The 24,292-nt window shown below is 40.5% G+C and overlaps 1 protein-coding gene across 18 annotated transcripts in view; it reads left to right on the top strand.

Moving 5' to 3' along the window:
- The window catches only part of LOC147146356 (receptor-type tyrosine-protein phosphatase delta-like), a 197,779-nt gene that overhangs the window by 3,841 nt on the left and 169,646 nt on the right, over positions 1-24,292 (top strand). For all 18 annotated transcript variants that reach the window (XM_086034659.1, XM_086034661.1, XM_086034658.1 and 15 more), the window contains exons 2-3: positions 21,472-21,598; positions 21,745-21,854. The gene's annotated coding sequence lies outside the window, so the exon portion shown is untranslated. The remainder of the gene's footprint in view (positions 1-21,471; positions 21,599-21,744; positions 21,855-24,292) is intronic.

Here is a 24,292-nt window from a genome sequence, read left to right as displayed (position 1 = left end):
TTCATCCCATTCACACCAAAGACCACTTTTGTTTGTCACATACGTATTTTGTATATAAGTAGCGCTTTAGTCCACTTTTGGTCCATTTTCCAAGCATCTGACTTACTTTTAACACGGGCGACCCGCCACAAATGTACTTAGAGTTGAGTTATCGCCACCTGAGTTATTACCTGCTGACGGAAGGCTTTGAATTTACTCTCCATGTTTTATGCGGGTGTCGTATAACCAGGTCCAAACAAAATAAAAACAAGCACAAAAAGTCTGCCAACTCCTCTTTCTCTCTTTGCAGTTCCTTCTACATTCCTAATCTGTATCTGGATGCGGGATTAGTGGCCATGGCCGAGGTGTGGGAATGGGGTTTACCTGCAAGTGGGAGCCTCGTCCTGAGTCCCTCAGAGGAGGAGGGGGAGAAGATAAACACGCTACCAAGGATTAATGAATGCATGTAATGGTGGATTACTGGAAACATGTATATTTATACAGTTGTATGTGCTTTAAAAAAAAAGAAAGCTTCTTAAAGATTACTTACAGTGAAGTTACTGTGAACCTCATGGAAATTGACTGGATGAAGATTAGTTGGCAAATCTAAATACAGTGGAACCATAAAGGTCGAATTAATCTGTTTTCGACTTTGGTTGGTCTCAGATTCATTTGGGATTAGAATATTTTTTTTGCCAAATGAATTGTGATTTATAGTTTCGTCGTCGTGAAACATTCCTGTATAGGTAATGTTTTCGTAGCTCACAGTTCAGAGCTGAGTTCTAGCATTCTGTGTAGAGTTTTCATGTTCTCTCCATACTTGTGGGGATTTTCTCTGGGTACCCCATTCCAAAAATAAGCATGTTTGGATAACCGAAGACTCAAATTTGCACTCTTGCCTAAAATCACCTGGGATTGGCTCCAACTCACTCTAATGAGAACAGACAGTGTCGAAAATGGCTAGAGAGATGGCTTAGCCTGTATTGAAACTTGAAAGCATCCTGCGGGGCATCGCTGCTTGCGCCTGGGTGTTCATTTTATTCACATAAACACTAATTACCTTTATCATTGATTTAGACTTATTATCAATTTGCCCACTCTAGTACTTAGAAGCCAGGACAGAGATGTGCGTTGCGAGTTCAATATCTGGTTCTATGTTTAGCATCATCATTCTCAAGTGTCATCAGAAGAAAAAGCCAAACATGGTTATTGAGTTACAGGTAATCCATCACTAAACCGAAGTCTCGCAAGATCCGCTGATGCAAGACATTCATGATGACGTTTTAAAAACGTCTGGAGCAGTTGCGCTTTATAAAGACACGTGATTGCTAGGCTACATTTCCCTCCATTTTGGGATTCATGTCGTGTTGTTTACATACACAGACGGCGTCAGTCAGTTGGTGGCTGTTTGTTTTCGCCAATCAATATTGGTATTTTTATTCTGTTTACCTGTAGGTTCCGTCCAGTCACTGAGTTGGCAGCTATTTGTTTGTCCCAAATCAATATTTTTGTTACATCCTCACCTGTTAAGCAAAACAGCTGCCATTGCAGGAAAAAAAAAACAAAACAAAAAAAAACAGCTTATGTAACTGCACACACAGTCCGCCAAAATGAGCCCCTGACTTATTGCGCGGGGGGGAAAAAAGCTGTTTTGTAGACGTATATGTGCTGCGCTTGCATGCACATTGCCGAGGTTTGTTTTCATTCTCGCGGAAGCTAAATCAGGGAAGGGCAGTGATTCGCAGTGCCTCATTTGAAGAGCAACTTGGAGATGTAATTGGTCTCCTGACACATGAAGTCGCTCAAAGACACAAACACACACACACACACGCGCACACGTTCCCTCGCTTGTCTCACGTTCTCATTCTATGTTTCCCAGGCCTTTGAACCCATCAGAATGCATTACGCAGAGAACAAAGACTGTGTACACTAGATGATGTTGATTAGCTCACCATACGCAAGATGATAAGAAAACGCTTATAGAGCTGAGCTCATGAATATAATACCTCATTATGTCCCACTACTTCCTCTTTTCAAAGGGGTCTTCCTCTATTTAGAGCACCACATTTAAATAACACACTTTGTCGTGGCAAGTGTCAATCACGCAGCTACTTTAAGCAAATGAGGAAATGATTTGTCGCAGTTTTGATACGTATTTGGAACAATTATTAAATTATGTCATGATATGAAGCATTGCGAGCGAATGATGTGTTGACGTTTTTCCGTACAATGTAGTCACCTGCTCAGTGCTCCGTCCGGAGTGCCTTGAGATGATGTTTGTTGTGGATTACGACTTTCGAAATCAAAATGACCTAAATTCAGTGACCATTATATTGTGTGATTATTGTGATGCTTGTAACTTAATATTATCAAAACATCATCTGTACAGTTCATTAAGGTTTGTTTTAATAGCAGAAGTTTGACTCTGGATGTAATACTGCACTATACATCCAAAAATGGTAGGGGAATCCAAAGAATGCATTGACAGGCCATTAAGTTGTACTATACAGTGGCTAGTTGAAGTGGAAGTTAACCCAAACATATTTATTAAGAATATGTTCGACGCAAACCCACTAGTTGAAAAAAGGCAATATGATTAATACGAAATATTAGTTAAGCAGCAAAATCCACCTGTTTTCAGCCATCTTAGGGGGCGGCCACATTCTGTCACTTCTGTCGACTGAAAATGACATCACAGACCCTCAGGGCTCAGATAACGACCAATCACGGCTCACCTGTTTTCTGAAGCTGAGCTATGAGGGTCGTTATCTGAGCCCTGCGGGTGTGTGATGTCATTTTCAGTCGACAGAATGACAAAATGGCCGCCCCCAGAGATGACTAAAAATGGGTGGTCTTTGTTGCTTAACGTTTGTGTTTATAGAAACACAATATTAATCAGAATGCTGTGTTTCAACTAGTGGGCCTGCATAGAACATATCATATTCTTAAAAAAATATGTTTGGGTTGACTCCCCTTTAATTATGTTAAAACAAAAAAAGTATCCACCGCATGTTGTTTGTCTCATAACCGAGAACAGGGATTTTCAAACTATGAGGCGGGAGCATTTGCAGCCCACCGTGTGTGTGTGTATATATATATATATATATATATATATATATATATATAGTTTTTTTAATTTATTTTTTGTGGCCAGCAGCATATTGATGGGAAAATGAAGCTTCAAATTCGCTTTATGAACCACTTGTTGTATTTTTGACTCCTGACATTGGGCTGAAAACAGACTGACTTGCCATTTCATAAACCTCTTTATTTAAACCAAATTCCTCATGGAAATTAGGAATTTCCTCATGACAAAATGGGGGGGGGGGGACCTCATTTAAAGTAAAATCTCACACAAGCTCCCAAATTTCAAAATGAGATCATCTCTCCCATGAATCTTCTCTTCAGTTCCGCGTATCTTGATTGGCTGTCAAATATTAGGTCAGAGTTTTCAGAGGAGGTTTCTTCTTTTGGGGTTGAGGGAGGCATGAAGGATGTTCTTGTGCTCGCTGCCAAATTCAAAGCTGCATTACAGCAGCAACGTGCACAAACAAAGCGTGTTTCATCTGCACTTTTAAGAGAACCTACTTCCTATTTATATCCCATTGCCAGCAGAGGAGAGATGACATCTTTCTCGCCTTTCGCTTGCTCTCCCGCTAGCATTCCTCTGAAGAAATTAAGCAATCACTCACTTTCCCTTCACTGTCGTGGAACATTGGCACCGGTTTGTTCACGTATGAATGAGCGTGTGTCACCATCACCAAACATCTTGTGTTTGACTTATGTGTCCCCTGCACTTCATCTGTATATAAAAAGCGAAGAACCAGCTAATTTGCAGTCAGCGGTAGCTGACAAGCTCCAGCATATCAAAGGCATGTCACAATTGTTTCTTTGTAAAATACGTTTGACATAAAGTCTTCAGTTAAAGTAAAAAGAAAAATAATGGTGATGTGAGAAAGCCCAGCAAAAGGTGCTATAAAGAAGTGATAGAAGAGGGATAATATATTGCATTCAATCAGTTTTTTTTTTCTAGCAGAAGAAGCTGAACAATCATATTTATGTGAGATAGAAGAACCCATTTTAACATCGAGGTGCCTGCTCTCATGAGGATGTTTCAAGTATTTGTGCAAAAAGCAAAACACTATAATTAGTAGAAAAAACATTACTTGATCAAGCTATGTTCTTCTTTTAATCAGTGGGTGTTTGGAAAATAACAACGCTTTATCAGTGTATACGTACAACCCTGCCCCCAGAGCAATATCATTTTTGAAAATTGGTCATTTATGACAATGGTGCTAAACATGTTGTGGCGATGGCAGAAAAAAACACCTAAAATGCCAATGCATTTTATGCATATTCTATAAAGGTTGTCCTTATTAGGGTTGCGGGTGATTAAGAACCTTTGCAAGTTGATTTTGGCTGAGTGCATCTAAATTGCATCTAAATTGTACCCAGGTGTGAAGGGTTTATGTCTGTGCTCTGTGATTGGCTTCTGTAGACCAATCCAGGGTATTCCCTGCCTGTTGCCCAGGATAGGTTCCAGCTCACCTGCGACCGTAACGTGGCGTACACAAAAACTAGCCATGCTTTTGTCAGGGATAAATTATAAATATAGACAGATTATTTGGTCACGTTTGTCCAGCGTTTCCATTAAAGAATAATTCGACAAACATCAGTCAAAACCGAACAAAAAATATACAAAGTGATACGGCAAAAATAGCACACAAAGGGCAGTTTGTTCATGCCAATTATCAGGATTTCTGTCCAATAAGTGTAACACATCCTAATCTAATGGGATTCTTCATAATTGCACCACTTTCTGCTTGTTGTCTCGCCTCGAGTGTTGAGTCCTCGCCTTCTTTCTTGCCTCCAGAAGCCCCGTGGATGTAACGATTAGAGAACCTGAGGAACATTTTAATGGGTGCCCAAACGAGCATCTCTTCAGGCAACAGCTCAAGTTTCAAACTGTCCTGGAGCAGTACATGCTACATACCAAGTAATCGCTATTTCTGTTCAGCCGTGTCTCATCTCCTTCCACCTGTAGATGTGAAATGTGTCTCCTTTTAAACCACTTTGTACCATAAAGTGGAATTACATCTCAGTAAAACTATCCATCCATTTTCTGTACAGCTTATCGTCCATATGGTCACGGGTGCGCTGGGGCCCATCCCATTAACTGACTTTGGGCGTTAGGTGATGCAGATCCCTCACACATATTCACACCTAAGGACAATTTAGAGTCTTCAGTTAACCTAACATGCATGTTTTGGGAAGGTGGGAAGAAGCGCCAATACATTTCAAGCCATCAAGTCATTACTTGGTTGAAGAAAGTCTTTCAGTCTTACAATCTTGCTCAGTCACAACATATATTGGGGTGATAAAATATTTTTTTGCTGATCATAACACTAAAAAGCACATTTATCGCTCTAAATGACCACATAAAAAAGTACATTTACATCTGTAAAAATTAAATGAACAACTCTCAGTGGACTCTATGTATGTCAATACTTACATTGCAATTGATTTTTTTTTTTTTTTATGGTATTGTTTCAAGATTACAGACTCCACAATGTCCAACCTATCACTTTATTGTCTTCTAAGTTAATTGCATCCCTGACATGAAGTTCAGTTAATATTTGACCAGCTATTGGTTATCTTAACTGTCAAGCTAACTTAGCTAGCTTGGATTCACACAGCTAGCATACCTCACTTACTAAACATTGTACACATTGTGTCTCTTATGTTCGAGTTACAAATGTTGCATGTTGCTATTATCTTATTCCCGGTTTCATTAAAAAGATAATCACTGAATCCAAATGTATTTACCTACGGAATCCACTCTGTGACACTTGCCCACTCATCGAGTCAGCCAGTTGCCGAAGTAGCCAGATTGGTGGCACGCACGACACAAAAGATAATAACTTTTCTTTCAAAAACAACAGGCACACTATATTCAAAAATATATTTTCAAATGTAAACATGTCATTAATTTTACACTTGTGTGACAATTAAGAATATTACAGTGTTCTTTGCTATTGTCTTTCTCATCTCAAGAAAAATGTGTTTCTATCAAACTATTGCAAAAACGTGGAATACTAAGTGGTTTTAGGAGAAACTCAGTATGAGTTCCGGGCAATACATTCTAAAACATGAAAGCCTCTATGTAAGCGCAGGTGAAGCCCAATATGTAGAAAAAACGCATTCATATTAGGAGCCTGTCGATGTTTGTGTGCACAGATGATGAGACAGTTCTGGGCCAAGGCTGCACGGTGAGATGTATGCATGTGGTCTGGAAGACTTCATGACCGAGTTTCATTCCCTCATAAAACTTGCTGATTTGTTTCAGCTAAAATATGGCAGATTGTTCACTATGCATTAAAACGACTTTGCATGATTGCTGATCTGAAAGATTTATCATCAAGTATTGATTCGTCATTCATTTTTAAATGGGATCCATCCATTTGAATATGCAGAGATCATGGAAGACACTGTTATTCTCCACAATTAAATCTTCATTTCGTGACAATTTATATTTATTTAACATAGCAGTTCACGATGAGGCGCAGGCCAACTGTAAAAAGTTGGGCCTATACTAATGTGAGCATGATAACATCAGCACAGGCAGTAGAAAGTAGCACGGAACTTCAGTTTTAATGTGCCGACTTAGCAGTCTGGAAACCTTGTTCAATTCAATGCAGTATAATAATATAATATTGCATATTATATTATTATTAGTAAGATAATATTGCGTATATTATTATTACTATTGGTTACATTTTAGATGAAAATGAAATGATCATGTAAAATAACTGTAATGTTATTTTTGACATTTTAAAACATATCGCTGGCGTCGATGCCGGAGCCTCCTATATCACAATTTAGTACATTTCGTATTTTTTCACAAATGTATACAATCGGTCAGTCCACACGCGTGGGTGTTACTGTTACAAATGATTCAATCTAAATTGTTGAAAATGCCTTGCTCTCTTTGACGATGCAATATTAATGGCTGAACAAACAGTTTTGGAGCCTCCTCGAAAAGTGATGATTTTGGAGGTACGAGGATTCCGCCGGATGTCAACGATCTGCTGTTTCAACAAACCAAATTTCTCACATAAAAGTGTTATATTGTAAGTGCCTTCATAATTGATATTTGTATACAGATTTATGCCAAGCCACCAATTAATAATGTCCTTATTTTCCCGTTCCTTCAGGCAGGATACACAGCATTGTTAAATGTGACCACTCAGTCTCACACAATGGGGGCATGAATCTCAAGAGATGCTTCATCTTCAGATAAGACGGAGACTGTTGTGCTCCTCTTCCTCGAAAGTTTGGAGGCTTTTATCATTATGATGAACACAGCTGAAAAGAGAACGTTAGTCAAAGTCCTCAAAGGTTACGGTCATTCATTTAAAGCGTCTGCTAGTCATTGTATTGTTGTTCGACAATTTATTCCTAGACACCGTGATTTCCACCTAGATGAATGTCTTTATAAGTTTTCCGCGGACATGTTCCCATTTTAAAAGATGCAAATCCATATCCATATCTTTCATTATCACTTTGCTCTTTTTTCTTTTCTTATTCAAAACATTTCCATTCATACAGCAAAACAGTATGTTGCTCGCGCAGCAATCATGTTTCAACAGCTTGTATTTGCTTGCAAATGAAGTGTATGTTGAAGTAAATATATTTTGGAGACGCAGACTGCATATCAAATGCTATCAGATTCAGAACATGTTTTTTCCCCCCCTATCATTGGGATCATTTTTCAAATGATTAATTAATACATGCACCGCATATAACACACAGCCTTGTCGATGGAGTTTCCATTAACAATCCGACCATGTTGTTACCACAATATTGGTACTGCTGTCAATGTGTAAACATAGATGAGGCACCCTTGATGAGCTATTAGGAAAAAAAAAAAAAAGTATATATATATATATATATATATATATATATATATATATATATATATATATATATATATAGTATGTATATATACATTATATATATGCAATATATATATTTTTATCGGGGCTGGGACGATACAGCTTCGTCCAAACCCGATACGGAACCCGATACTTGGGGTGCGATCCGATACGTATTCGATACTTAAATATTATTAAACAATGTATTTTAAAAAAAACTAAGGCATGTGTTTCCATTTGATTATTCAAGTTTTATGATTGAAAAGTGCATAAACTGTTCCAGTAACTGTTCCTGATACACAGGAGTGCAATAAATGAAATTCACAAAGCTGCACTTTAAGGACCTCAAATGTTCCAAAAGTACGTTATAGAACGTGCAAAACATAACATAGCATAAGGTAGCTGTTATTATTATTTGTTGTTATTATAAGCCTGGTTCATCTACACAGGAAGTGATTCATAGGCAGCTCTTGTATAATAGCTCATTATGTTGTGCAGGTGTACTTCATGCTGTACAGTAGCTGGTGATCATGCTACCAGGCTTCCAGCATTTTCTTTAACTCATTTCTTAATGAAAACAAATGGCAAATTCACGTGTCTGAGAAACCTTCTCATAACCTTTTCATGCTTCTAAGAACGCATCAGATGTAAGCAAACTCCAACTTTTCTATTTCTTGCAGATATTTTTGCACGACCTTGCCTTACACAAGGACGCATCGGACGTTCTTTGAAGGTTCACCACAATCGCATTTCCCCAAAGTTATACGCATTCAATCTGAGCTTGTTTCAATTCACAAGTGGACATTTGAATATGCAAATAACGCACCGCACATTTAAAAGCCACACTGAAAACAGTATATCTCTGTCATTAATTCAAGATTAACCTTTCCACATGGTATACTGCACTTTAAACATTTCAAACAAATTGTCGAGCTTGACGAACATGCGCGATGAAATAAAAGCGGAACACATTAACGATTATCCAACGCAAAAGAAAAAAATAATCAGCAGTTTTTTGACATTTTGAACGGTTAGTGTATTTGCATTAAACCACTGTATACGCCACTCATCCTTTCTATTTTTAGTTCTTATTTCATTCTTTATTTTGGGGGGTTTTATATTCAAGCATTATTTTGTCTTAGGTTAGCTGTTTTACGTTTTGATGAGCACGTTTTCTTTCTGATTTGCAATTCGCCTCGGGTTTTATTTAGAGAGTGCTGCTAAGATGCATTTCGCTGAATGTTCTCTGACAATAAACGATTGTGTCTTTATGTCCTGTCGTGTCTTTTCTTAAATACTACCACTGATATAAAACAAACATATTTGAAGAATATTATGCTCATTAAAGCATCACGGCATATCGTAGCCGTATCCATAAATCTAAAAGAGTACAGTGCTCATATCAGACAATTTGACTGAATAATTGTCATCATTGCTGTATGCAATTGCAGAATGGGAATGTCTCGCTCCCTCGTGTGAGAGCTTGTTCTGTGATGACCACTAAAGGAGATTTTTCATTGCGACCCCGCGCACATACCGATCCCGCCACCCCCCGCAGCCACCTGCTTGCCATGAACAGCGTCTTTGTGATTGACACAACGACCTCATCGGCCTTCTCCTCACGATCAGCAAACACCGTGGCCAAAAAAAGCAATGACCCGGTCTGTTTGATGGCGAACAGATCATAAAGTTGATTTTAAAGTGGTTCCCGAAACTGCGTTTTAAACTCGAGAGGAGGTTGACCCTGACACACAGCACGTGTGAATAAGTAGAATGGGGCTTTCTTGTCGTTGTCGCCTTATTTAGAACCCTACAGTCATCTCACAGTCCGCTGGGTTTCTCTATTAGAAACAAGTAGAGAATAAAGCAAGTTTTAATCAGAGATGGCTTTATGTGTCCTTAAACATATTTTTGACGCTGATTTAAAAAATGTCTTTACTTGTTTTCTAGCACATCAGGTTATTGGGATATTTTTTTTTTTTTTTTTTTAGTTTGACCTATAAAAGCTTTTTGCAATACGTATTTTACCGTGCAATGTAATTCATAGCTATGAAAAAAGAAATCACCTGTTGCCACCCTTATTCATAAATATTTTTCTGTCGACTGAAAATGACATCACAAATTCTCAGGCTTCAGAAAACAGGTGAGCTGTGATTGGTTGTTACCTGAGCCCTGAGCAACTCTGATGTCATTTTTAGTCAACAGAAGTGACAAAATGGCCGCCCCAGGAGATGGCTAAAAACGGGTGGATTTTGTTGCTTAACTCATATTGCACAATATTAATCAGAATGCTGTGTTTCAACTAGTGGGCCTGCATAGAACATACTATTTAAAAAAAAATGTTTGGATTGACTTTCTCTTCGCATGTTGGGGAAGGGCCGACTCATGGCCGCAAGCCCAATTGCATCATTGCGTTTCGTTCTAGCAATGCCCCAAAAATACGGTTCTCAGTCTTTGCGTGTTCTCCCCGTGCCTGCGTGGGTTTTCTCCGGGTGCTCCGGTTTCCTCCCACATTCCAAAAACATGCTTGGTAGGTTAATTAGACACTCTAAATTGCCCCTAGGTGTGATTGTGAGTGCGGTTGTTTGTGCCTGTGTGCGCTGCGATTGGCTGGCAACCAATTCAGGGTGTCCCCCGCCTACTGCCCGAAAACAGCTGGGATGGGCTCCAGCACGCCCCGCGACCCTTGTGAGGATAAGGGATATCGATAATGGATGGATGGATGTATTTAAGCCACACGTTCACAACTCAAGCTGTAGATGAAGTGACGCATCAATCCACCACCTCCCACCATCTACGGCTAACCCCCCCCACCCCACCACCGTCACCGCCACCTGCCCTGATTCCTCTGCCTTCATTTCCTCTCTCCACTCTTTGAAACCTTCAAGTCCATCTCCACTTTTTCTTCCTTTCTTGTGGAAATTCCCCCTTTATCTCCTTCCCTCCCTGCCGACTTCCGCGTCTTTCCCTATCTCCACTACACCCCCACCGCCCCCTCCGCATGTACAGTGTGTGAAATGTAAATGTGCAGACAGCTGCTCTCATTCTGCAAGTTTTTATTCAGCCATTGGCTTAATTAACGCCTGCGAACTGTGACTCATCTCCAACTAGGTGAGAGCATCTCTGTGGGCCAATGGGCACGCTCATTCTTCTCTCTGTATGGTTCCATGTGTGTCACACACTAAGGTTTTCTCGCTCCTCAACTGCATCCAGGCTCTGAGTTAATGCTAAAACAAGAGGTGAGCTCCCAGTGGCCGCCCAGCAAATTGTTTTTCAGTTCACTGCTGTTTTTAAGTCTTTGTCCCACATTTTATCCTCCTAGTTTTAATTTATTTATTCTAACTAGTACAACCTGCAGCAACTTCTCTGCAATTCGTCCCAGTCTTCCTTCCTGGAGCTTACTTATCTTCTTTAATTGGGATATCAATAAATAGGCAGAAGTTGTATCACAAGGCCCTTTGAGGATTCACAAATTTCAAACACAACATTCCAAACCACATTGAAGGGCCACTTGTGAACATTGCTCCCAGTCCTGTGTTTCCTGTACTTTCTTAGATTAGTCTTAAAGAGGAAAGTCAACGCAAACATTTTTTTTTTTCCGAGAATATGTTCTATGCAAGCCCACTAGTTGAAACGGGGGCATTCTGATAAATATTGCGTTTGTGGAATAAGTGTTAGTCACGGCTCAGATTCAGAAAACAAGTCAGCCGTGATTGGTCGTTGTGAGCAGTCGTGGTGTCATTTTCAATCGACTGAAGACAAAATGGCCGCTCCCGGAGATGGCAATAAAAATGAGTGCATTTTGCTGCTTAACTTATATTCCACAAACGCAAAATTAATCGGAATGCCGTGTTTCAACTAGTGGGCCTGCTGGGAACATATTCTTGAAAAAAATATGTTTGGTTTGACTTCCGCATTAATTTGTTCCTTAGGGTAGAGTGGAATGAATCATTGTCTCTGAAATCTCCCATTGTCCTTGGCCACTCGCTATTTATGCACAAGCAGTGTTTTTTTTTTTTTTTTTTTAATAAGTTGGCAGGGTTGGAGAGTGACAGCACGGCAGCCTCAGATATTTGACTGTGGTAATGACCCAGAGATTTGTGCAGGGGATCACAGTATGACAAACAAACAACCCAAGCACCCCCAAAAACAAACAAACAAAAAAGGGTGGTAGTGGGGGCTTCTCATTGCAATGCTCTGCAGCAAAGAGAGAAAACTGGTAGGGTTGATTTACAAAATATGGGACTGAGATGAGCTTTTGACCACAAATACTTCAAGTGTATTTGATTGGTACCAGTCAAAATGAATAGAAACGGTGTACTGGTTTAGGAAAATACAGTCAAACTTCGAAGGTAGAGAAGCCGATGTACCACTGCTAGTATATGTTGATATTTTGAACTAAAAACAATCACTTAGTAAATCATGGAAATGGAAAATACACCATGCAGGGTCAAACTGTCACCATCATCACGGTCCGGTGGTTGAGGACAAATGCCCTCAACGACTAATTGATTATCAAAATAGCCGTCGATTAATTTGGTAATCAATTAGTTGTCGATTAATTGTTATGTTGTGGGTTTATTCCCTGCATTTCTATGTTACTTTGAACCTTGTTTTTAGGATTTTGTTCATTTAGTATTTTGTTTCTCCCATCGTCTTGTCTGGCTTTTTACTTTTGAAAATAAATGATTATTTAGGAAATCTTGCTTCACCTCATTGCGATTGGGTCCTCCGACCCTTGCCTCCACACTTCACCATGTGAAGCCGGCATTTGTGACAATAGGAAGCACATGGTCACAGTGGGCCAAACAAATGGCACATGGCTTACTACTTTGAATCTGAATCCACTTGAATTCACTTCCGATGTATATTCTTTTAATTAAGAGAAATCTTGTGCCTACATAATCCCTTAAATTCTCAATTAGTTCAAAATAAAATAACCGTGACCAGTACAAAGGAGTGATAGAACATGCGTGGATTTGATTTTTGACCTAGATAGCTTGAAAATACTGCATCTAATATCCATTAAGTTCAATGTTGTATTGCATGGACAAACGATTGAGAAAAAACGATTCATAGCAATGTACAGGACCTGCTGATCTGACGCGCTGGTATGATTAATGCTCCATTGGTGCACCAACTAAAAATAACCTTGCTTCCTGAAAACTGGGTTCTGACTATTTTTATTTAATGAATGAATGTATCTGCCATATCAAGAAAGTTCATGCAAAAATATGTTTGTAAAATGTTCACGGACAGCATTTAATTGGTCTCCCTACAATAAGCACTCTTCCGGGACAATTTAATAAAATGTAAAGTGTGATAAATGCCTCTGAATTTTGCTGTTATATGCTAATGCAGTCGCAGAATGGATAAAAAGTAAGGAGCAAAACTTGTTTATCGTACTAAAAAGCCACTAAATAAAGTAGAAACGCTTGTGTTGATTTTGTTAATTTGAGTGAAATGATCTTTTTAGAAACTGTGCCCGAAGCAATTTGTTTTCCTGCAGTGTAAAACGAAAAGAAAATGATTTGTCTTATCTGTGAAATGCAGAAGAGAAAGAAAGAGCAAGCCAGTCAAGACAACAATTCAGACAAAACAATACATTTCAAACACAGCACAGCTGTTCTCCATGTTTTCTCGGCACAAGTGAAGTAACAATAAATGTATTCAACGTATGTCCTTATGTCCGGTATATTCTTTCTGACACCTTGAAAAGCAAACTACATAGATACACGAGAAAGAGGGGCCTGTGCGACTCAGCATCTTGAATGACACCCCCCCCCCCCCCCTTGAATGATGACAAAATATTCTCTTTCATCACCATTGTCCAACAAATTGCCCTGACCCCACATTGTGCGGTTATGTGATGCTTCTATTTTCCGCTGTGTTGGGCCCTGGCAACAATGCGTGAATAGAAAAAGATTTCAGTGGGGGGTTAACCCATCAAGGCAGAAGTGGATATACTGTAGACTAATACATATGAGATTATTGATGGTCCCAGGAATCTTGGAAAAGAAACATTTCAATGTCACTTTGTCTTGACACCACTATGGTTTGTTGAGCAACACTCCAGCGGGTGGGTACGTTGCAATTTGATGGTGATGTTCGGCAGAGCTGGGCGTCGTCCCTCCGTCCCCGAGTTTGCGTCCTGCATATTTAATCGAGCCGAGAACTTCAGGTCGTGGTGGAGGGGCGGCGACTGTTTTTAACTCATTCAGTGCCAGACGTTTTCAGACCCTCTTTTACCCTAACATTTAAAGAAAATTGGGAAAAAAATTAAATAAGTTCCTGTGGTTGAATGGCTGGACTGTGAAAAGACATACAAAAACGTTTTTGGCACTGAATGAGTGTTACAAACAATTTTTATTATAAACAGTGTATTTTTGCCACATTCACCAGGTTTGAGGGCACTTTCTTTGAAATTGCCTGTGCCGTCCCTGTGCTCTGTGCTTTCATATACCATCCTCCCAAACACCCAGGAGTTTCTGAATTACTTTTCAAATCTTCTTGTTGAAATCATGCTGCTATATGATCGCATCCTGTTTATGGGGGACCATGCTAGTGAGCGCCGGCGCCAGGTTTTTAACCCCCTCACTGCTAGTTGGTTCTCCGATGCCTTTGATCGGCTTTATATTCCCGCTTCAAACACAGAGGAACTCAGCACTTGGTTCCATTCATCTTGCCTTAACATCCTGGACTCTGTGACTCCATTAAAAAACATGCGGCCAAAAGTTAGACCGGAGCCATGGTTTAATGAGAGTACTCGTGCAGCTAGACAGGAATACCGCAGAGCTGAAGGTAGGTGGAAAAGAGACAGGCTGCAGGTCTCTTATCAAATCCTAAAGGACTGCCGGTGTCGTTACCAAAGAAAGGGTGAAGGAGTCCAACAGGGAACAGTTCTCAAGTCTCATTCAGGCAAATCGAGAAAAAAACAATTGATTCTGAACTTAAGCCCCGTCAGTCAATTTGCATGGACTAGTCCCCTGAAATGTGCGATAGATTTTTGCAATTTTTCGTTGACAAGGTTGCTACAGCTAGGGCTCCCGTTTCGAACGCCACATTTTTGACCCCTCTGTCCACATCCTTTGTTCTGCAGTGTTGAATTCCTTTGAGGCGATTTCCTTGGCATTTTTTGGAGGATGTGGTTTGCCATATTATGACTCCGTTCCTCCTCACTTCTTTAAGGAGGTTCCCCCGAGTATTGGTGAATCGGTTTTGGCCTTTATCAATAGCGGTCCGTCTTCTGGTGTAGTCCCCCAACATTTTAAACATGGTGTATTGCAACCCCTGCCTAAGAAACCTGGCCTTGATCAAGGTGTGCTGTCAAATTTTTAGACCCATTTCCAAGATGCCTTTTATTTCTAAAAATTCAGGAAAAAGTGGTGCACTCACAGTTAAAATCGTTCTTGGATGGACATAATGTCATGGAGGTTTTCCAGTCAGGTTTCGATTTGATGCCTAGCACAGAGTCAGTTTTAATGATATCCTCCTGGCAAATGACACTGGAGACAATGTATGTCTTGTTTTGGTGGATTTGTCTGCAGCATTCGATACGGTGCGCGTCCGTCACTGGCGGATAGACGGACCGTTCCGTCGACTCGGCGGAATGCCCAGCTCTGCAAATGTTATTATTTGTAATTCAAAGGCTGACATCATTTTACTGGTCGCTATGATTTGCAGCCAGCACCGAAACTGATTAAATAAGTTAGAACCTCTGACGTGCTCAACTGTGTTAGTGTAACTGTCACCTCTGTGATCAAATTAAAGGCAAACCCGAGCCGATCCCATTCGTATCCATTATACTTTGAAATGGATCAATGGCGAGAAGGTGTGGGGCTCATCGCTCTGGGCCTGTCAGCGAGGCGAGCCGTGAGCGAGAAGAAAATGAGCGGGCACCAGATGAAGCTGGGCGAACGTCGTGCACACGAAATGTTGATGTTTATCAATCCTGGAAAGAATTTATGATCATATGCATTTGATGAAGCGTTTCTGGGAAAATATGCTCTATCCAATGGCAACGATGTCTTTGCGCATGTGTGTGTTGTCCTTTTTCACTCCTTATGTGTTTGAAGCACTTTTTTTCCCTTATTTAAACCATGTTGCTGATGTACCCCCTGAGCCTTGAAACCCCTGGGTGGTCGGTATGGCCTACTTTTTGAATTTCCTGCTGCACAGAAAACAACCAACACACGCACAATGCACAGTCAGCCCAACTTACACGCGCAAACACACGCAATAGAGACCCTGTAAGCACATCAACGCAATGTGAATGAAAGCACTTTTTCCTTCATATCTTATTGAGGACAAGAAATAGGAGTAAGGATGACAGAAGGGAAAAGCGGAATGAGGAGGAGGGTGCGGGGGGGGGGGGGGGGGCATGGTGGGGACAAGAAAGAGGCTTTAAAAAAAAAAAAAAAATGGCGCGCCCACAAGTGATACTATGTCAGTGTATGGTGCAGAGCCAAGACACACACTGTGAATAATATGCAGCGCTTTTCTGCTGAGCTGGTTTGTCGTCGCGTTAAAAATATAGCACCAAACAAGTTCCACCGGCGAGCCTTAATGATGACAGCCCAAGGGATGGATAATTAAGACAGAGAGAAGAAGAATCGGCCTCACTGCAACATTAATTGTTTTCCAATGTAATGGCTGCAATCAAACGTTCACTGCTGTATGGATACGTTCTTTGCTGAGCTCAGTAGCCAATCAGCTATGACGATATATACAGTAGGAAAGCAAGCTCTAATAGCTCACTATTTGGCAGCATCTTCTATGCAGAGCACATTAAACAAACATGCAAACGTGCTTTCCAATTTGCTCCTTCCCTTTCTTCACCTTCTTTAACTGTTTGATGCTACCATGTAAAATACTAATGTCCCGTTATAGTTTGATTTGATGAGACAAATCATTTGGGGCCCAGAAATCTGATGAATAACAAGAAATAATAATTGACTCAAGTGTTACCGTACTTTTTGTGAGATCCGTACGCAGGATGCTGGTCGGGCTGATGCAGTTATAGAAGCAAGTGCGTCACCATCATTTTAAGACAGACAATTAAAGAATCTCGAAAAAAGCCGAGCGTAATAGGCAAAGTAATGACATCTCCTCCGCCTGCCCTTACTGCTCACAAGGAGAAGTAAGAATGATGTGATTGATTAAGCACTTCTGAAAATGGCCAAGTTGACTCATTGATCCATGCACAGCGGGGGCAAGTCTGTTATTTTGCTTCCCTCGTTGTTTCTTTCACATGGATGGGACACAACACATGGATGCTCCAGTAGGTGGACTACTGGTCTGCGCTTTATTTAGTCCCAGGTGAGTTGCCCACATGTCTGTAAACCCAAGCAAGATTACTGTTAATTTTGGAGGAGGGGCGTTCGGTGGGGGGGGGGGGGTTGGGCATCTGAATCCAGATTTAAGATTAAGTTGTAGTTTACAGTGGTGTAGAAGTGCACTGCATGACACTCAGACCTTGTTCTAATATTTTGATTGCCTTATTTAACTGCATGAGAGAGGTCAACTATTAGAAACTGGCATGAACTCAAAGCGAGAAAGTGTTCCAAAAACACACAAAAAAACAAATGAAAAAAAAAACAAAACAGGCTGGGTTCAGTACACGGTTAAGCATCAGGCAACACTATTGAAATTGCTGGGCAAAAAGACATGGTAAAAAAAAAAAGAGATCAGGGTTAATACTTCAGTGGCATTGGTATAAGTGCTAGAAGAGTGACGATGAGGTACAACAAACTGGCGACGAGACGGAATGAGACACGAGATTGAATGAATATATACAGGATATATACTGTATATATAAAGAGCTGGGCAGTCCGTCCCTGGGCCGGACCGGTCGGACCCTCCGGCCCGGCCGGATGACCAATAATGCATTCAAAAAAAATTCACTCAGTTAACTCAGTTTTATTTACTTCCTGTGGCAGCTTCCCTCTATTCACTTTGTAGCCAAACTTAGAGCTGAGTCACTGTCAAAAAAAAGTTGAACGATGGCTCATTGGGAGAAATCCAAAATAATTTGCCCACTTTGCAAATATATATATATATATATTGTATATATATATATATATATATATATATATATACACATTGTACAAATGTGGGAAAAGCACAATCAGCGCCAGGTCACAGGTGAACATTAGACAAGGGAAAGGGCAGGCAGGACACTAACACACACACACACCCCAACAGACATGTCTGAAACGGCTTTCTGTATCAATGCAGCTTTACAAAATTAAAATGAAACAAGCAAAAAATGGCAATTGTTATCTTTGAGAGGGCTCCAGAATTTGTATTAAATTAAATTGTGCTGGTGTACTTAATGCTGTGGCCAATTGGTGAGTCTATTTACGGCAGGAGTACAAAAGGGGGCTGCACACATGCCAAAAGGAACACACACACACGCATGCACGCACACACGCACGCACGCACGCACCATCCCACATGGTCTGTAAATAGAGAGCAGGATGTTGTGGACGCCAGTTCACATGAACAATCGCGATGCTCCTGGAAAGAGAGCGAGACAGATGGAGAGAACAGTACCAAAAAGCATGGAAACCTGCGAGATAAAAGGTCGAGTGACACAGTGAATGAAGATGGCGAGGGAGAGAGAGGGAGAGAGAGAGAGAGAGAGAGAGAGAGAGAGAGAGAGAGAGAGAGAGAGAGAGCAAAATAGAGAGGCGAGGTGGACAGAACATACAAGTGAGTCAGGAATGAGATATGAAAAGACCCAGTGTTTGGATTTCTCCACCTCCTCTTTCTCCTCCAAGTTCTCCTTCTATCTATGGATACAAGAAGCTACACTTGGAGCTCACCCTGAACTTGGACCTTTTGTCACTTGCGCCATCTATCTTCCAACCTATGTCTCCTGTCCAACCTATTTATACTACTTGTGATAAAGGGGATGCAGGACGTGCATTCTCAGGTATCAGATTATTGCAGCATTGTAAAACATCGAATCAAAATGGCGGAAAAATATAACAAAATATGAAGCATTCAGCAGCTTGTTGTTTCTCATGCCAAGTGTGAATGCAGTGGAACCTCTCATTTTAAACACAATCTGTTTCTGATTTATTTATATTTCCAAACACGTTTCCCTTAGTAAATATTTAAAATTGAAATAATCTGTTCCGGAGTCAAATTAGCGAGCGCCATATATTTTTCATAAAGTGTACTGGTGTGTTTGAGCTACAGTATGTTTACCGTATGGTGAGCCACAGTCAGGTTTGACAAATGTTTGGATATGGCTTGAAAGCGTCTGTCAATAGTTTAAGACGTAAAAACCGTAAAGCCACCCATCCATTCTTTGTGTCCCTTAGCCTTACTAGGGTCACGGGTGTGTTGTTGCCTCGCCCAAGCTGACTTTGGGGTACACCCTGAACTGGTATAAGCAAACAACCATAACGCCTACGAACAATTGAGAATCTTGAATTAACTTATCATTCATGTTTTCGGGATCGTGGAGGAAAACTGACTACTTCTTGGCGTCTGGGGAACCCACTTATACACAGACAAAAAAAAAGTTAAAAAATCAGGGAAGCATTTTGCTTTATTTACTGCCGCTTCCTTGTCAGGATGCTTCTTTCATTGCCTGAATTTGGTTTACGTCACAGTTCACAGATTCATTGACTTGGGTAGACAAAGGCTTTCCTCACACAAATGAAAATCTTTGGTCGTAAATTGAACACGTTCAATATTTAAGACTGTCAACCCGTTTCGGACCCTAATATCTGGACAAATCCACGTATAGGGAGGTGGTACTTTTTAAGTTGTTCATTGGCTGTTGTGGACCTGGTGACAGGGTAAACATTTGGTTATTGGATCAAATGAGGTGTCAAACACCAAGGACCTGCTTATGTTTTGATATCTCGCGTGGCTAATCCGTTCAAACTAATTCAATCTACGATCAAAAATATATCCAAAATATACAAAAATATAAATAACAAATGGATATTTGTAACGTTTACAGCAGCAAATAACGTAGCTTTATGGATGTAAGGCTTGGTGTGGACTAACTATTTTACTGGAATACTTTTATTGGACCCCTATCAAGGTAATAGGACAATTTTTGATGGATTATGACATTGTCTTGGAAATGTATGAGACTGAAATGGTGAGTTCCGTATCTTTTGTGTGTTTGCGAGTGTCTGACTTAAGTGCTCACTGAGCCTGCAGATATGATTGTATCTTAAAATGGTGGGCGTTATTCAAATCTCCACGAACTCTGTTTTTTAACGGTGTATCACATGCCCGGGCAAGTTTCCAGCTGGTGACGTAAATTCCCTTGGGTTTTTCTATACAGAGCAACTGTCCCACATACGGGACACTGGAACGGTAACAGTTTTTTTGGCAGATTTTCAGCCCCGACCCGTCTCGGACCCTAATATCTGGACAAATCTACTCTTAATATATCCCCGCACAAACGATAAACTTATAAGACAATCTTATACGACATAAGATGGTCGGGTGTTTGACATCCTAGATCGCGAAAGGGCAAAATCAGGACAAAAACAGTCCGATTGTCATAGTGTAGCAAGTTCAAGACTTAAAGACAGTAAAACACAACGAGTTGTTAGAGTCTACTTTATGTAACTTCTGTTTTTATGTTCTTTCTTGTTCTTGTCTTTTCACAATGTTCTTCTTTTAACACCCTTTGTTGAGGATTATCCTTCAATGGTTCAGTTCAGCAGTTACCCCAAATGTTGGTTGCAAAAGGAATTGTACAGTTATTTTATGTTTCAGTGAATGGTCAAGAGTCATACCATATTTAGTTTGGCTGGTGGGGACGATGACTTGCTCAAGGGAACCACGACAGTAGCCAGCAAGCAAACTAGCATCTCTCCAACAAACAACCAGTTGTCAGTTTTACAGTTATTATGTTCCAAAATTCTCTGAGACATCTTCATTAACAGAAATGTATGATATAAATAAAGGAGGGATTCCAACCTTGACACAAGAATAAATTGTATTTACAATTACTACCTTAGAGGAATTGAAACTTCCAACATGGCGGTTCCCCGGACATTCAGATTGTCAGATTAATGCAATGTTCCGTACCTCTTGAGATGACACAGACCATAATTTCCACCCTGACTTGTGTGTCACTATTGGGGGGTGTACGGGGTTGTAATTTACATTAATGTTGAAGTCACATTAAAACAAAATGTCACGTTCAAATTCAAGCTCCCGAAATGGTGGCTTAATACTTTGCACTGAGCAATTTTTTTTTTTTCAACTTTTTGCAACAGTCAGTATTCTACATATAAAATGATCAGAAAACAACATAATTAAACTCAATATTAGAGCCGTGTTAACAATTCTACCTTTACAACGACGCATGCTTTTGGTTTAATTTATTTATTCAGCCCGCAGTGTACTTGCACCACATATCCACATAGTTTACTTTGTGATTCATATATTTTCTCAGCTTGAGCAACTTTTACGTGATTTATGTTCACTGCGCCTCTCTCTCTCCCTCACTCTCTCGCTCTCTGTCTCTCTCTCTCTCTCTCTCTCTCTCTCTCTCTCTCTCCGCTCACCCTTACAGTGTGCTTATCTCGGTACACATCGTCAGCTCCAGTGTGAAGTGAAGTCTGACAGCTGCCGCCTGGCCCGGTGCACTTGCCGCTTCTCTGGTCCATCTCACCCCACGGATATCAATTAGCACGCTAAACGTGTGTAATTATGGATGCAATTTAATTTCTTTTTATTTTTTTCCTCATTGTTTTGTACTTGTGTGTTTGCCGCCGAGGCTGCGGTGTGTCTTCCTCTCACCTTTTCCCCCTCTTCCTTCCTTCTCCCCTCCTCGTCTCTTTTGCAGTTGCTTCGGGACTGTGGGAGCGCTGCTTGTCTTCAACTTGAGGGCAAAGAAAGACGGTTGAAAACTCCTCGGAATTTCTCCGCGCATCGTTCGCGCGTTGGCACTCTCCGGTGAGCACACTTTCTTTTACTTTGTATTTTTTTAGAATTATTATTCGGACGGCTCGGCTTCTATGGAAAAGTAATCCACGTGCCGTGTTTGTGATTGTTCCGCGCGTAAATTGGACGTGTTTAAAACGCGTCAGTCAAATCATCGAGAATGTGACGACGAATAGAGCTGCGAAAAATGTGTGTCAAGTGTTTTCCTAAAAGCGTGGTAACTTCCAGTTAATGTTTATTATACAAAATAATTTCAATGTTGTCTGGTTAGTGTTCCACATTTGGAGGGCGGGGGAGATGAAAGGAACATTTTTTTGGGATGCCTCAGGGAAGTTGCCTTTTTATTGGGCCCGTTGTTAATTGGCTCCACAATTATGACATTGTCTTGTATTAGCATGAGTGTACAAAGTCCAGCCCGTGGGCCATGTGCGAACACAGCTTGCTTTAATGGCATATTCCTACTACAACATTAAGCACGCTGTAATACAATTTTACAAATGAGTACAGTTTGTGAGCCACATTGGAGAGAAAAAAAAGTGCATTAGAAAAAAAAATGAAATGTTACACTCATGTCATATGAATTCAAATAACACTATACACCATTCCCTTTTCACCTAAACCTCAAATATGAGTTGTAGAATATATATATATATATATATATATATATATATATATATATATATATGTGTGTATGTTTATGTTTTTGCTCAATCTAATTCTAATATGCTCTTCACTCCATGTTTGCAATGTGTAGTGTAGCATAGTAGGATTTTGGGGGGCACACTCGTCTTCTGCTTATCAATTACACTTGTCTATTATGGCGATCTCACACTTCCTCAAAGCTAAAACATTCCTCTCCCACACACCATCCGCCGGCATCGCACCTCCCACATAGCCACACTTGCTGTCCACAGCCGATTAGCTGGTGATGTGCCACCGTTTGCACTAATAAGAGGGGCCTTCCTCAACTTTAATGGCGACTCATGGTTCTTGTCAGGCCAGGGGGCCGCTTAAAGTCTCATGAGCAAAGTCATCAAGCAGAGATGGAGAGGTCATAAAGGCACACAGGAAGGAGATGGGCAGAGTAATCTGATGATGTCTTTTATGCTGCATATACAGTGTAGGGCGTCACTGTGAACCGTGTACCGAAGAAACGTGCACGTGTGTGTGTGTGTGTGTGTGTGCGTGTGGGTGCTCCTGCTCACATATTCGATGCAAGAAAAAGTGAGTCGAAAGAGGAGAGTGAGATTATGCAAACTCAGAAGTATGGCAGGAAGTGGAAAACCCATGTAAGCAGTTTTTCTTTTATATTATTATTTAGCTGTCAGGGCCTTCGCTTGACGGACTCCTTGGGCTGTGACGTGCTTGTCACCATCTTGAGGTTCATGCGGATGGCTTATTTTAGCCCGGCATATGCAGGGATGGAGTACTCTACTATTTGGACTCAAGCACGGGGAAACACTGAGCAATCATTTCATTAATCAATCACAGTTCTATTGGTTTCCTTCACACTAAATTGTTCATCGTATCAAGACGTTGTGGAATACTGCGCACTTCCCACTTTGTAGGGAATCCACCGTTTGAGGATGATTCTTTTCCGTTCCCAATGCACAGAGCAAGGCTCAGAAAGACATCTTTGATTGAGTTTAGTGTAGAAGAGGCCCATTACACACTTTTGTGATGGGCTACAACAGATAATGCATATAAATTAGGAGGATGAATGGACAAAAGTTCCAGCAGATGTGCTCCAAAATATTGGAAAAAGTTTTCCAAGAGAGGAATCAGCTGCAAAGGAAGGGCTGACTCCTTATACTGATAGCGGATGCCCCTGAGGATGTACACATTTGGAAGTCGACCATTTCCAGAAAAATGTACCGGTACTTCGAAAGTGGCACATGACGTAAGCTCATGAGAGACCTCTGTATAAAATACACCTTATATTTTTTTGTCATAAAACCATAAGTTGGACAAAATTTAAAATATAGCTTTATGACATTAATGGCAATGATGTAGAGCAACAAAGCTAACAAGTTGTTTTTACTTATCTCCGAGTTGGAGTTCCATTAACGGGACAATCGTTCTGTCAACTCTCATTTCTTTGTTGTCAAACGCAGGAAAGCTTGTTGCTGTGAAATTTTGCCCAGCATTTTTTGCAGCCTTATCGCTCGTTCATAAAGTTTTATTTGCATTTTTACAGTGGTTAAAAATGTTTGTAGAATGAGACGTCAGGTGCGTCAACAAAGTCACTCAACCGTGCATTTCGTCTTTGCGGATAGTAAATAAAATTGAGAATCTGTATTGTTTTCTCATCTTAAAGTGGGAAACCAACCCAAACAATTTTTTTCAAGAATATGTTCTATGCAGGCCCACTAGTTGAAACACGCCATTCTGAATAATATTGTGTTTGTGGAATATGAATTAAGCAGCAAAATCCACCCGTTTTTAACCAT

This window comes from Filicampus tigris, chromosome 6 (genome assembly GCF_054856515.1).
Source record: "Filicampus tigris isolate MCC_2025a chromosome 6, RoL_Ftig_1.0, whole genome shotgun sequence".
NCBI classification, from domain to species: Eukaryota; Metazoa; Chordata; class Actinopteri; order Syngnathiformes; family Syngnathidae; genus Filicampus; species Filicampus tigris.
This window is presented reverse-complemented; position numbering and strand designations above follow the sequence as displayed.